The sequence below is a fragment of the Eurosta solidaginis genome, chromosome X (assembly GCF_040869045.1).
Source record: "Eurosta solidaginis isolate ZX-2024a chromosome X, ASM4086904v1, whole genome shotgun sequence".
Classification (NCBI taxonomy): domain Eukaryota; kingdom Metazoa; phylum Arthropoda; class Insecta; order Diptera; family Tephritidae; genus Eurosta; species Eurosta solidaginis.
In genome coordinates, this window is record NC_090324.1 from 184,419,434 (window position 1) to 184,430,721 (window position 11,288).

General features: G+C 37.3%; 2 pseudogenes; one reads left to right on the plus strand and one right to left on the minus strand.

Annotated features, from left to right (window-relative positions):
• Positions 1-8,352: 8,352 nt before the first annotated feature.
• Positions 8,353-9,270, minus strand: LOC137235311 (discs overgrown protein kinase-like; annotated as a pseudogene).
• Positions 9,271-9,350: 80 nt separating this feature from the next.
• On the plus strand, positions 9,351-11,077 carry LOC137235312 (helicase POLQ-like; annotated as a pseudogene).
• Positions 11,078-11,288: the final 211 nt, after the last annotated feature.

An 11,288-nucleotide genomic window follows, 5' to 3' on the forward strand; every position in this document is an offset into this window, starting at 1 on the left:
AGTTTTTTCCTAAATCTTGTTGCGGTGTGAAAGAGAGTTGTAGGCTGTCCTTAATCGGGTTCCAAATTAAACCCAATGTTTTGGTGATGTTGCTGCCATCATCGAACTTGAGAAAACTTTCTTTGTCTTCATCTGGAATTTCACAAAGAATGTCGGTATTATTCGAACACCACTTACGCAGCTTGAAGCTTCCTTGCGCAAGGAGACTGGATGTCTGTAACTTGATATTGCGGACTTCTTCCACGGAATCACCACCAGATATCATATCATCTACGTAGAAATCTCGAAGCAAAGTTTTTGCACCAATAGGATAAGTCGAGGATTCGTCAGTTGCGAGTTGATGCATCGCTCTTATTGCCAGAAATGCAGCAGGTTTGGTTCCGTACGTTACGGTATCCAGCTTATAAATCTGGAATTCTTCAAGTGGAGATTCCCGCCATAATATGCACTGGAGCATGTTATCCGGAGGGGTGACGCGGACACACCGATACATTTTGCAAATGTCACCAGTAAGTGCTATAGGAAATATGCGAAATCTGATTAAAATGTTAAATAATTTTAAAATAAAATTTATCAATAACAGGCTTTTCTGATCTAAGTCCAGCGTGCAAATAAAACTAAATTATTCCACTATTATCCCAACGTTTCGCTAATCTTTGTTAGCATCTTCAGGGGGCATTTATTTTAAAAAATCCCTGCCACAAACAAAAGTTAAAATTACAAGATAGTTAAATGAGTAAAAATTTTTAACAAGAAACACTTACACTATTGGATTTCGTATCGAAAACATGAACATAAAACAACAAAAGCATTAGTCACTTAAACATATACATACATGAATAAACTATGATCAGTACCATCTAACCATCATGGTAGTCTTGTCAATACTAAATATTCTTATTTTTATATTTGTAAACATGCTATGTAGGCGGCAGCAATGTTTTCTGTATCCTCGCGTTTGTTCATTGTCTTTTCCCGTCTTTCCATTATTCTCAGGCTTTCCAATGTGTATCTTGTTGTTATTCTCTTTTCTTTGTCTATAATTTTCGCATTTTTAAAATCAGCTGTATGACCACTTGTCAACATATGCTGTGATAACGCTGTGCTGGTCTTTTGTTTTTATATGTCAGCTTCATGTTCTCCCAGTCTAACAGCTAAGGCTCGCTTTGTTGTGCCAATATATATTTGATCGCATTTTTCATGTTCTCTTCCTTTGCATTTTATCTCGTATATAACGTTGTTTTGTTGTTGAGGCTGTATAGGATGTTTTGTTTTTGTATATATTGTAGAGACGGTGTGGTTTGATTTGTAAGCAAGGGTTGTGTGTTGTGTTGTTGCTATATTGTGATGAATATTTTCTGTCAACTTTGGAATGTATGTAACGCTGTAGAATTTCTTTTGTGTTTGTACTTCAGTACTTGCTCTTTTATCGGGTTGGTTGTTGCTTTTCATGGTCTCCTGGTCTATAAGTTCGCGTATTAAATTTATCGGGTAATTGTTTTTTCTTAGGATTCTATATATTTTGTCTTTATTAGCGTCGTGGAATTTTTCGTGGCTTATGGTCAGTATCTTGTGTATTAAATTTTTGGCTGTATTGATCTTATATTTTATGGGTTGTGATGATAAATAATTTATTAGTCGTCCAGAAGAAGTAGGTTTTGTATGCCAGTCAAGTAGAAGATTTTGATTTTCCCTGTGAATGCATGCGTCAAGAAATGGTATTTTGGAGTTTACTTCAATTTCCATAGTAAATTTTAATTTGTCATGGTATTTATTTAAATTTTCAAGAATTGTGTTGGCATCGTTGCGTTTAATTACAGCGAAAATGTCGTCCACATATTTGCATATAAATTTTATTTCTATATTGTGTTCATGCTTTAGCTTTAGAATCGTATTGTCCAATACGTCATCCATGACGATGTCCGCAATGGTGGGAGAAATTGGATTGCCCATGGGCATACCAAAGGTTTGTGTATACAAATCGCCATCAAATATAAAATAGTTGTTTTCCTTTATGCAGAAGTCTAACATATCTTGAAATTTTGTTTTAGGAATATTAGAAATATCTTTTATTTTGTCCCATTTGTTCGAAATTATTTTAGAAGCTAACGTCGTTGGTATGTTTGTAAATAAAGATACGACGTCAAAAGACACTAAAATATCTTCGTCACATACACATATTTCAGACAACCTATCTTTGAGGTTAAAAGAGTTTTTAATATTATATTTATCCGAAATTAATGTCTTTAGAATCTCTCCAATGTATTTGGATAATTTGTAACAGGGGGCCATGAATGAGCACATAATAGGACGCAACGGAACTTCTGGCTTATGAATTTTTGGCAACCCGTAAATTCTCGGTGCTGCTGCCGCTGAACATGTAAGTTGTTGCTTTTTCTTGATGTTTATGTGTTTATTTTTATACAGATCATCTACTATTTTGTTGTTTTTCTTTTGGAGAGTCTTTGTCGGGTCGTTTCTTGCTTTTCTGTATGTGTTTTTGTCTTCAATAAGTTGTTTCATTTTATCTATGTACTCACTTTTATACATTGCCACAGTTTTGTTACCTTTGTCCGCGTCAGTTATAATTATTTTGTTTTTGTATACTTTGGTAAAAGATTTTGCTTGGTAAAAAGCAGCAAGTATAAATTTTTCCGATGCGTTGTGCTTTATGCTTCTTTTGAATTGCATAATTTTGTTGCTTACTTTGTTTCTCGCTATTTCCTTTTCTTTTTCGTTTTCCAAAGACTGTATGACTTGCTCTAACTCCGCTATTATATGTATTGGAGAGAAATTGGATTTTGTTGTTGGTAACGCAAATTTTCTTCCAAATGAGAGTATCCACTTTACTTCTTCTGGGAATTCGATCGACGTTTTGTTAACGAACCAGTCATCGTTTTTTGTTACTCTTAGCTTTCTCATTAGCTCTTGTTTGAGCTTATCTAACTTTCCCTTTAGCGTTGTTCTCTTCTGTTCTGCGATCCTTTGACTCAGTAAGTTTTGTTTTGTTATAAACGAAAAAGAAAAGGAAATAGCGAGAAACAAAGTAAGCAACAAAATTATGCAATTCAAAAGAAGCATAAAGCACAACGCATCGGAAAAATTTATACTTGCTGCTTTTTACCAAGCAAAATCTTTTACCAAAGTATACAAAAGCAAAATAATTATAACTGACGCGGACAAAGGTAACAAAACTGTGGCAATGTATAAAAGTGAGTACATAGATAAAATGAAACAACTTATTGAAGACAAAAACACATACAGAAAAGCAAGAAACGACCCGACAAAGACTCTCCAAAAGAAAAACAACAAAATAGTAGATGATCTGTATAAAAATAAACACATAAACATCAAGGAAAAGCAACAACTTACATGTTCAGCGGCAGCAGCACCGAGAATTTACGGGTTGCCAAAAATTCATAAGCCAGAAGTTCCGTTGCGTCCTATTATGTGCTCATTCATGGCCCCCTGTTACAAATTATCCAAATACATTGGAGAGATTCTAAAGACATTAATTTCGGATAAATATAATATTAAAAACTCTTTTAACCTCAAAGATAGGTTGTCTGAAATATGTGTATGTGACGAAGATATTTTAGTGTCTTTTGACGTCGTATCTTTATTTACAAACATACCAACGACGTTAGCTTCTAAAATAATTTCGAACAAATGGGACAAAATAAAAGCCATTTCTAATATTCCTAAAACAAAATTTCAAGATATGTTAGACTTCTGCATAAAGGAAAACAACTATTTTATATTTGATGGCGATTTGTATACACAAACCTTTGGTATGCCCATGGGCAATCCAATTTCTCCCACCATTGCGGACATCGTCATGGATGACGTATTGGACAATACGATTCTAAAGCTAAAGCATGAACACAATATAGAAATAAAATTTATATGCAAATATGTGGACGACATTTTCGCTGTAATTAAACGCAACGATGCCAACACAATTCTTGAAAATTTAAATAAATACCATGACAAATTAAAATTTACTATGGAAATTGAAGTAAACTCCAAAATACCATTTCTTGACGCATGCATTCACAGGGAAAATCAAAATCTTCTACTTGACTGGCATACAAAACCTACTTCTTCTGGACGACTAATAAATTATTTATCATCACAACCCATAAAATATAAGATCAATACAGCCAAAAATTTAATACACAAGATACTGACCATAAGCCACGAAAAATTCCACGACGCTAATAAAGACAAAATATATAGAATCCTAAGAAAAAACAATTACCCGATAAATTTAATACGCGAACTTATAGACCAGGAGACCATGAAAAGCAACAACCAACCCGATAAAAGAGCAAGTACTGAAGTACAAACACAAAAGAAATTCTACAGCTTTACATACATTCCAAAGTTGACAGAAAATATTCATCACAATATAGCAACAACACAACACACAACCCTTGCTTACAAATCAAACCACAACGTCTCTACAATATATACAAAAACAAAACATCCTATACAGCCTCAACAACAAAACAACGTTATATACGAGATAAAATGCAAAGGAAGAGAACATGAAAAATGCGATCAAATATATATTGGCACAACAAAGCGAGCCTTAGCTGTTAGACTGGGAGAACATGAAGCTGACATAAAAAAACAAAAGACCAGCACAGCGTTATCACAGCATATGTTGACAAGTGGGCATACAGCTGATTTTAAAAATGCGAAAATTATAGACAAAGAAAAGAGAATAACAACAAGATACACATTGGAAAGCCTGAGAATAATGGAAAGACGGGAAAAGACAATGAACAAACGCGAGGATACAGAAAACATTGCTGCCGCCTACATAGCATGTTTACAAATATAAAAATAAGAATATTTAGTATTGACAAGACTACCATGATGGTTAGATGGTACTGATCATAGTTTATTCATGTATGTATATGTTTAAGTGACTAATGCTTTTGTTGTTTTATGTTCATGTTTTCGATACGAAATCCAATAGTGTAAGTGTTTCTTGTTAAAAATTTTTACTCATTTAACTATCTTGTAATTTTAACTTTTGTTTGTGGCAGGGATTTTTTAAAATAAATGCCCCCTGAAGATGCTAACAAAGATTAGCGAAACGTTGGGATAATAGTAGAATAATTTAGTTTTATTTGCACGCTGGACTTAGATCAGAAAAGCCTGTTATTGATAAATTTTATTTTAAAAAGAGAACTGATCGGAATACACAGTTAAATAATTTTTCTTGAATGGTTGGACCTGCCATGAGCAAGTCGTTCAATGAGAAACCAGAAATAGTAGCCGCTGAGCCATCGAAGACCACTCTGAGTTTTGTGGTGCTATTGCTATCTTTGATGACGCAGTGATGCGGTAAGAAATATTTGCATTTGTGAAAACTATCGTTAGAGACTAAAGACATGTGATTAAGGTCAATATATTCCTTAATGAACTTACTATATTCTGTCTTAAGGTCAGGGTTTCGAGCGAATTTCCTTTCAAGACCTTCGAATCGTTGACGCGATCTCAAAAAAGAATTTACAAGTACCTCCGGATTCTGTTTGAGGGGCAGACGGACCGAGTATTCGCCTGATGGTAAACGCGAATAATTCTGTTGAAAATGTGCTTCACAAACGATGTCTTCCTGAGTGGCTTTGGATATAGGTTCGAAGTTTGTCTCAACTTCCCAAAATCGTCGCACTAGATCATCAAGTTTTGAGTCAAGGATGGTGTTGTTTGAAGATTTCTGCTTTCCAATAAAGGATGATAGTTTTGGAGCGCCTTGCCCTCCACCAGACAACACCCATCCGAAGAGAGTCTTTTGGAGCAGAGGTAAGCCGGATGCCAAGCGTATCTGCACCACACAGAGTAAGTCGAAGAATAGGCCTGCTCCGATGAGCAGATCAATGCGTTCTGATAAGTGGAACCCCGGATCAGCTAGTTGAATGTTAGATGGAATGTTCCACTCACTGCTGCTTACGAAGCACCCATGCTGATTGTCGGTGATGGTGCGCACCACAACTGCTGTGATATTTGTTGAGAACTCTGATATTCGCGACCTTAGTAGGAGCTCCACTGAATAGCCTTCCGTTGAGAAGTTGGCATCTCCGATGCCGGAGACTGTAACCGAAGATTTTGTCTTCAGCATTTGAAGTTGGTTTACGAAGCGAGATGTGATAAAATGTAGTTGGGAGCCAGAATCCAAAAGCGCACGGCAGGGCACGAAAGATCCAGCGCGATTTTTTATGAGAACGACGGCAGTAGCAAGAAGCATAGAATCAGACGGAGAAACCGAGGCATGGGGCAAGGCAGATAACAACGCAGTCATGGCATTGGATTGGCGTGTAACTGGCGGCGAAGACTCGATTTGACCATCAGTTGACGACACTGTTGAACGGTCAGGTGCAAGAGAGTATGGTGTTTGCACTGGCAATTGCGGCAGGTACCGGATTTGCAGTCCCGCAGTTGATGACCGCGCTTCAGGCAGTTTATACAAAGAGCGAGCTTTTTAACTTCTTTAAGTCGTAAGTTCGGAGATAAATTTGCGAAGCGTTGGCAGCTATAAATTGCGTGATCGACCGACTCACAAAACACACAAGAACTTGTTGAGCCCTTTGACGCAACGAAGAATTTCTTTTGGTTTGTACTTACACCTTTGTTCAGTTTCACGACCTGACCAGTCTGTACCTGAGTGGCATGCTCAACATTCTCGAGTGTTCTACAGCGCTTTTCCAAAAAGGCAGCCAGCTGTTCCCATGAAGGTAATTCACTAACAGAAGAGTTCTCCTCCCATTTAGCTTGTGTTATTTTGTCGAGCTTCTGAAGTATCAAGTGAATGATGATGCAATCTGATATTTGCCCGTTGGTTGCCAGTGACTGCAATGCTCGTAAATGCGCAGTTACCTTGTCTGTCAACTCTCGAAGTTTGATTGCGTTGGAATCTGCCTTGTCCAGCCCGAATATCTCCCTGATGTGTGCCTGAAAGATAAGACGTTTGTTATCGAAACGCTTGTGTAAGAGCTCTAAAGCGATTTTGTAATTGGAATCACTTATCTCTAGTGAGCGCACGGTGTCGAGAGCAGCGCCGCTCAAACACGACCGCAGATGCTGCAATTTGTCGATGTTGGTGAGGTCACTATCTTTGTCGATGATTGAGATGAACATAGATTTGAAATTTGTCCACTCAGTATAAGCGCCCCTAAATTTTGGTAGTGTTAACAGTGGTAAGCGGGAACTATTGGCATTAACAATGATATATTGCCCCTCGCTGGAGTTCATCTTAAGCGTGGAACAATGTTTCGGGACACTACGTTTGCCAATCTCCCTCTGTATAGTTGCTCTTAGGTTGATTAAGGCGGTGTCGAAATTGGCTGGCAAGTCACTGCTGATAGATTCGGAGTCCAATTCTTCCAAGCCTGTATGGGCGACTGCGAAACTGGATTTTATGTCGGTTATAGACTCCATAGTTGCAGAAAGGCTGTACTCATCCATGCTGCGAAGCTTCTCGGAATTCAATTCGATGGTTATTTGGCCGAGTCTCTCGAATAGAGCTCTTGTTTTCTTCTTTAAGAAAGCTACACGATCGAGGCTTACTTCCGGCATGATTAGGCCCTTTGTTGAAATAGCAAAAATATGCGTTGCATATTGAAAGAGAAATACTGTACGCGACTACAAAAGGCGGGCCCGATATGTAAAAATGGTATGCAACCTTAAACTGCAAAGTTTTATGAACCTTTGTTCAGCTCAAAGAAACGGGAAGAAAGTACTGATAAATTACGTGATGTTATCACGTCGGGGTCACCAAATGTTGAGCTACTAAGCCTTTTTAGCAGCTATACAAAATCAAGTAAAAGACGCGATTCCGATTTGTACTACTTTATTTCAGCAAAGTTATACAACGAATGACTTAAGAACTATTTTGCGTTTATATTTCCTAATTTACGATGATTCCAATTACAAAAGAATGCGTCCCAAAACTGTTTTTATATATTCTTAAACAAATTTTTTTTGGAGCTCTAAGTAAATGTATTCCATCCCATATATTGCATGTGTGGATATACACACATTACGCACATAAATATTTATGCGCCTAATTGTTTTGCATTGAACGTACCTATGTTCATATGTTTCCACAATAGGTTTGTGTGTTACTAATGAGGGAATAGGAAAATATGCAAAAAGGTTATCGCACGTATGTACATAAGTTTAAATTGTAATAGTTAAATTATGGTGGTTCTAAAATTTTGGACTTCAGTATGTGAATATATTCTATTGATTTTCAATGTCGGCTGCTGCTCCGAACAGCAATACGTCAAGTTGCAAAAAAAGCGGGTTGGCTTTCACCATCTTGTCGTGATAACAGTTGCTTTAATAAATAAACCTGTTTAATATCATAGTTGATAGTTTCTTTTCGAAGATACGTTCATATTTTGACGTTTATTGGCAGCCTTGCATCCTTGCCACGGCAGCGCACCCAAATTAAAATATATTAACACAAGCCGAGCGATTCTAAATCATCACGTCGTGATAGTTCAATACCCCAATGGGTATTTATTGAGGCACAACTTGCAGTGCCTGTGAGATTTTTTGTTTTCCCGATATAGTATATGTTTTAATGGGCGAGCATCGCCGAATTTTTCTTTAATCCAAAGTCAATTATATACGAGATTGCCTTTTTTGCCCAAACGCATACGGAAATTGTCTGGTTTTATATCTCGGTGTATGAAAATCACGTGAATGTATATAATCGATACGTGATATCATCGGCTAGGAGCAGAGCTGTTTTTAATGAGAAACGTCGCGAACAAAAAAAAAATTTAATAGATCCCCCAATGATGGTCCCAATAACTCAATTACCATAACATTGTAATCACCCTCTGAGCCACACCATATTATACGTCGTATACCGATGCATCCTTGCATGGTTTTATAAAAATTACTTATATTGTCAAATATGTCTAAAAAAGTTCGAAAAATTCCATAGAGTCCCCAGGAGATAACAACCAAACCAAAATGTGTCGACAAAAAACGAATTGCAGTTCTTCAAACAGAAAATTGTTTTGATCGGAAGAGGATGAAGTCAGTTTCTCCAGTTTCTAAATTGAATACAATTCAAATACAATTACTTTGCATAGTGAGCAAAAAGTCAAAAGCAACTAAAGATTGGCGATACCTTTGCAAACATAAACATCGCAAACTTCCCAAAAACGATAAAAACGTTGCTTTAAGCGATGTGGTTTCGCATGATGTCGAACTTCAAAACTCACAAAGGTTCTTAGAAGACATTGCAATATTTAAAGTGCCACAAGCACCACCAGTACCGAAGCCACAAAATAATATTTATAAATCGAAACAAACGTACAGTTATGTTGGTGGCACTTAATATGCAGTTCATAGTAATTTGGAATAATCAAAGACGCTTTGAAATCTCTCGCGGTTAGATTAGGACTCCCAAATATTCGCATACAAGTTGCAAAGTGACTTCCCAAATAAAGGCGACTTCTTCGGACTACCAGATAAAATAAAGGAAATGATTTTTGCGCATAAAGGAATCAAAAAATTATATGAATGGCAGGTAGAATGTTTGAACTGCATGTGCTGCCAATAAGTGGTGGAAAAAGGCTTGTTGCGGAAATATTAATGCTAAGAGAAGTGCTGTGTCGCGGAAAGGATGTACTTTTCATACTACCATACGTCTCAATAGTACAAGAAGAGGTGAGCGCTATGTCTCCATTTGCAATAGCCATGGATTTCATCGTAGTGAAAGGTAAGGTAAGGGAAAGTGCCCACCTGTGCAAAGAAAAAACCATAAAAAGTATATTCATTGCATCGATTGGGAAAGGAGCAGTTTTAATAGATGATTTAATCGAAGCACAAGGAGCGGATGAAATTGGTTTGGTTGTCGTCGATGAACTACACCTGATAGGTGGAAAAGGTCGTGGTCCTACTTGGGAAGCATTGCTCACCAAAATTATGTTTATTGAAGCAAATATTCAAATTGTGGGTAAGAGTGCAAATATAGGGAATCTACAAGTCTCCATTTTTTCTGAAAGCAGACGTTTATACACGTGACTCTTGACCTTTTAACTGAGGAGTTCGATGAATCAATTGCAGCCAATATAAAAGAGGAGCTACGAAGGGAGTCTTCTGATTGGCAGGTAGATCTGGGTCTCTCACGTGGTTTTCGACTTGTTGAGATAAGAAAGTATATAAAATGTGGCAACGATATATTGGAGATTAACACCGCTGGAAAAACTCTAGAAGAAGTGTTTGTTTACAATCGTAATGTGGATTATAATTACAATTAAACCATTGCGCGTTGTGATCCGAATCACTTAGTTGGTTTGGTAGCAGAATGCGCTCCCGAAAATTGTGTACTTGTATTCTGTCCGTCAAGGAAGAATTGAGAAAATGTTGCCTTGCCTTTCAGCCATATATTATCCAATAAATTCAGGGAATATTGAAAGCGTGAAGAGGACGATTTTATGGACGCATTAGATAAGGTATGTGGCGTTCTAGTGAAGACTACAATTTTCGGCCTCGCATACCATCATTCCGGACTTACCATTGATGAGCGCAAATTTATTGAGACTGCATATCGTACTGGTGTTTTAAGTGTGATCTGCTGTAGATCTACTTTAGCCGCTGGAGTTAATTTACCCGATCTGAAACAAAACGAATTAATATTTAGAATTAAAATATATATATTATTATACGTGCCCGTATATCGGCTGAGAGTTCATGACGCTATGTTGCTATAAACAAATGCTAGGGCGTTCTGGACGTACTGGTATGGGTGAGGCTGGTGAAAGCTTTCTAATTACAACTAGTCGTGATAACATACGTGTTGGTCAAAGCGACGATGGACAAAGCTATATCTTCATGGCATTATAAAGACACTATTGGATTACAGAGTCTAATTTTAAGTGCGATCGGTTTAGAACTTGCCACTTGTTGTATCGTCGCTAGCACCCTACTTGCTGTACAACCGACGGAACTACAACCTAATTTTTGTACAATCAACTGCACTATGAAATTTGTGTTCTATAGCTTCCAGCACAATCTCTGGCTTTTCCATTGGTATTGCGGTTAGAATATGATTCAGCAAATTATATAGCCTCGAGTTTGCTTTAATGTCATCAGTTGGTATACCATTTTGCAAGAGTGCTGCATCTGCGTCGACTGGTATCCACAGCGAAATCAGCTTGGGTGTACCAAATTGTACATATTTATTATGCGCAACCATCATATCAATATAGAATTCTGTATAAGCCTGTACGGCTTTCGGCTCACGGCTAATCCAC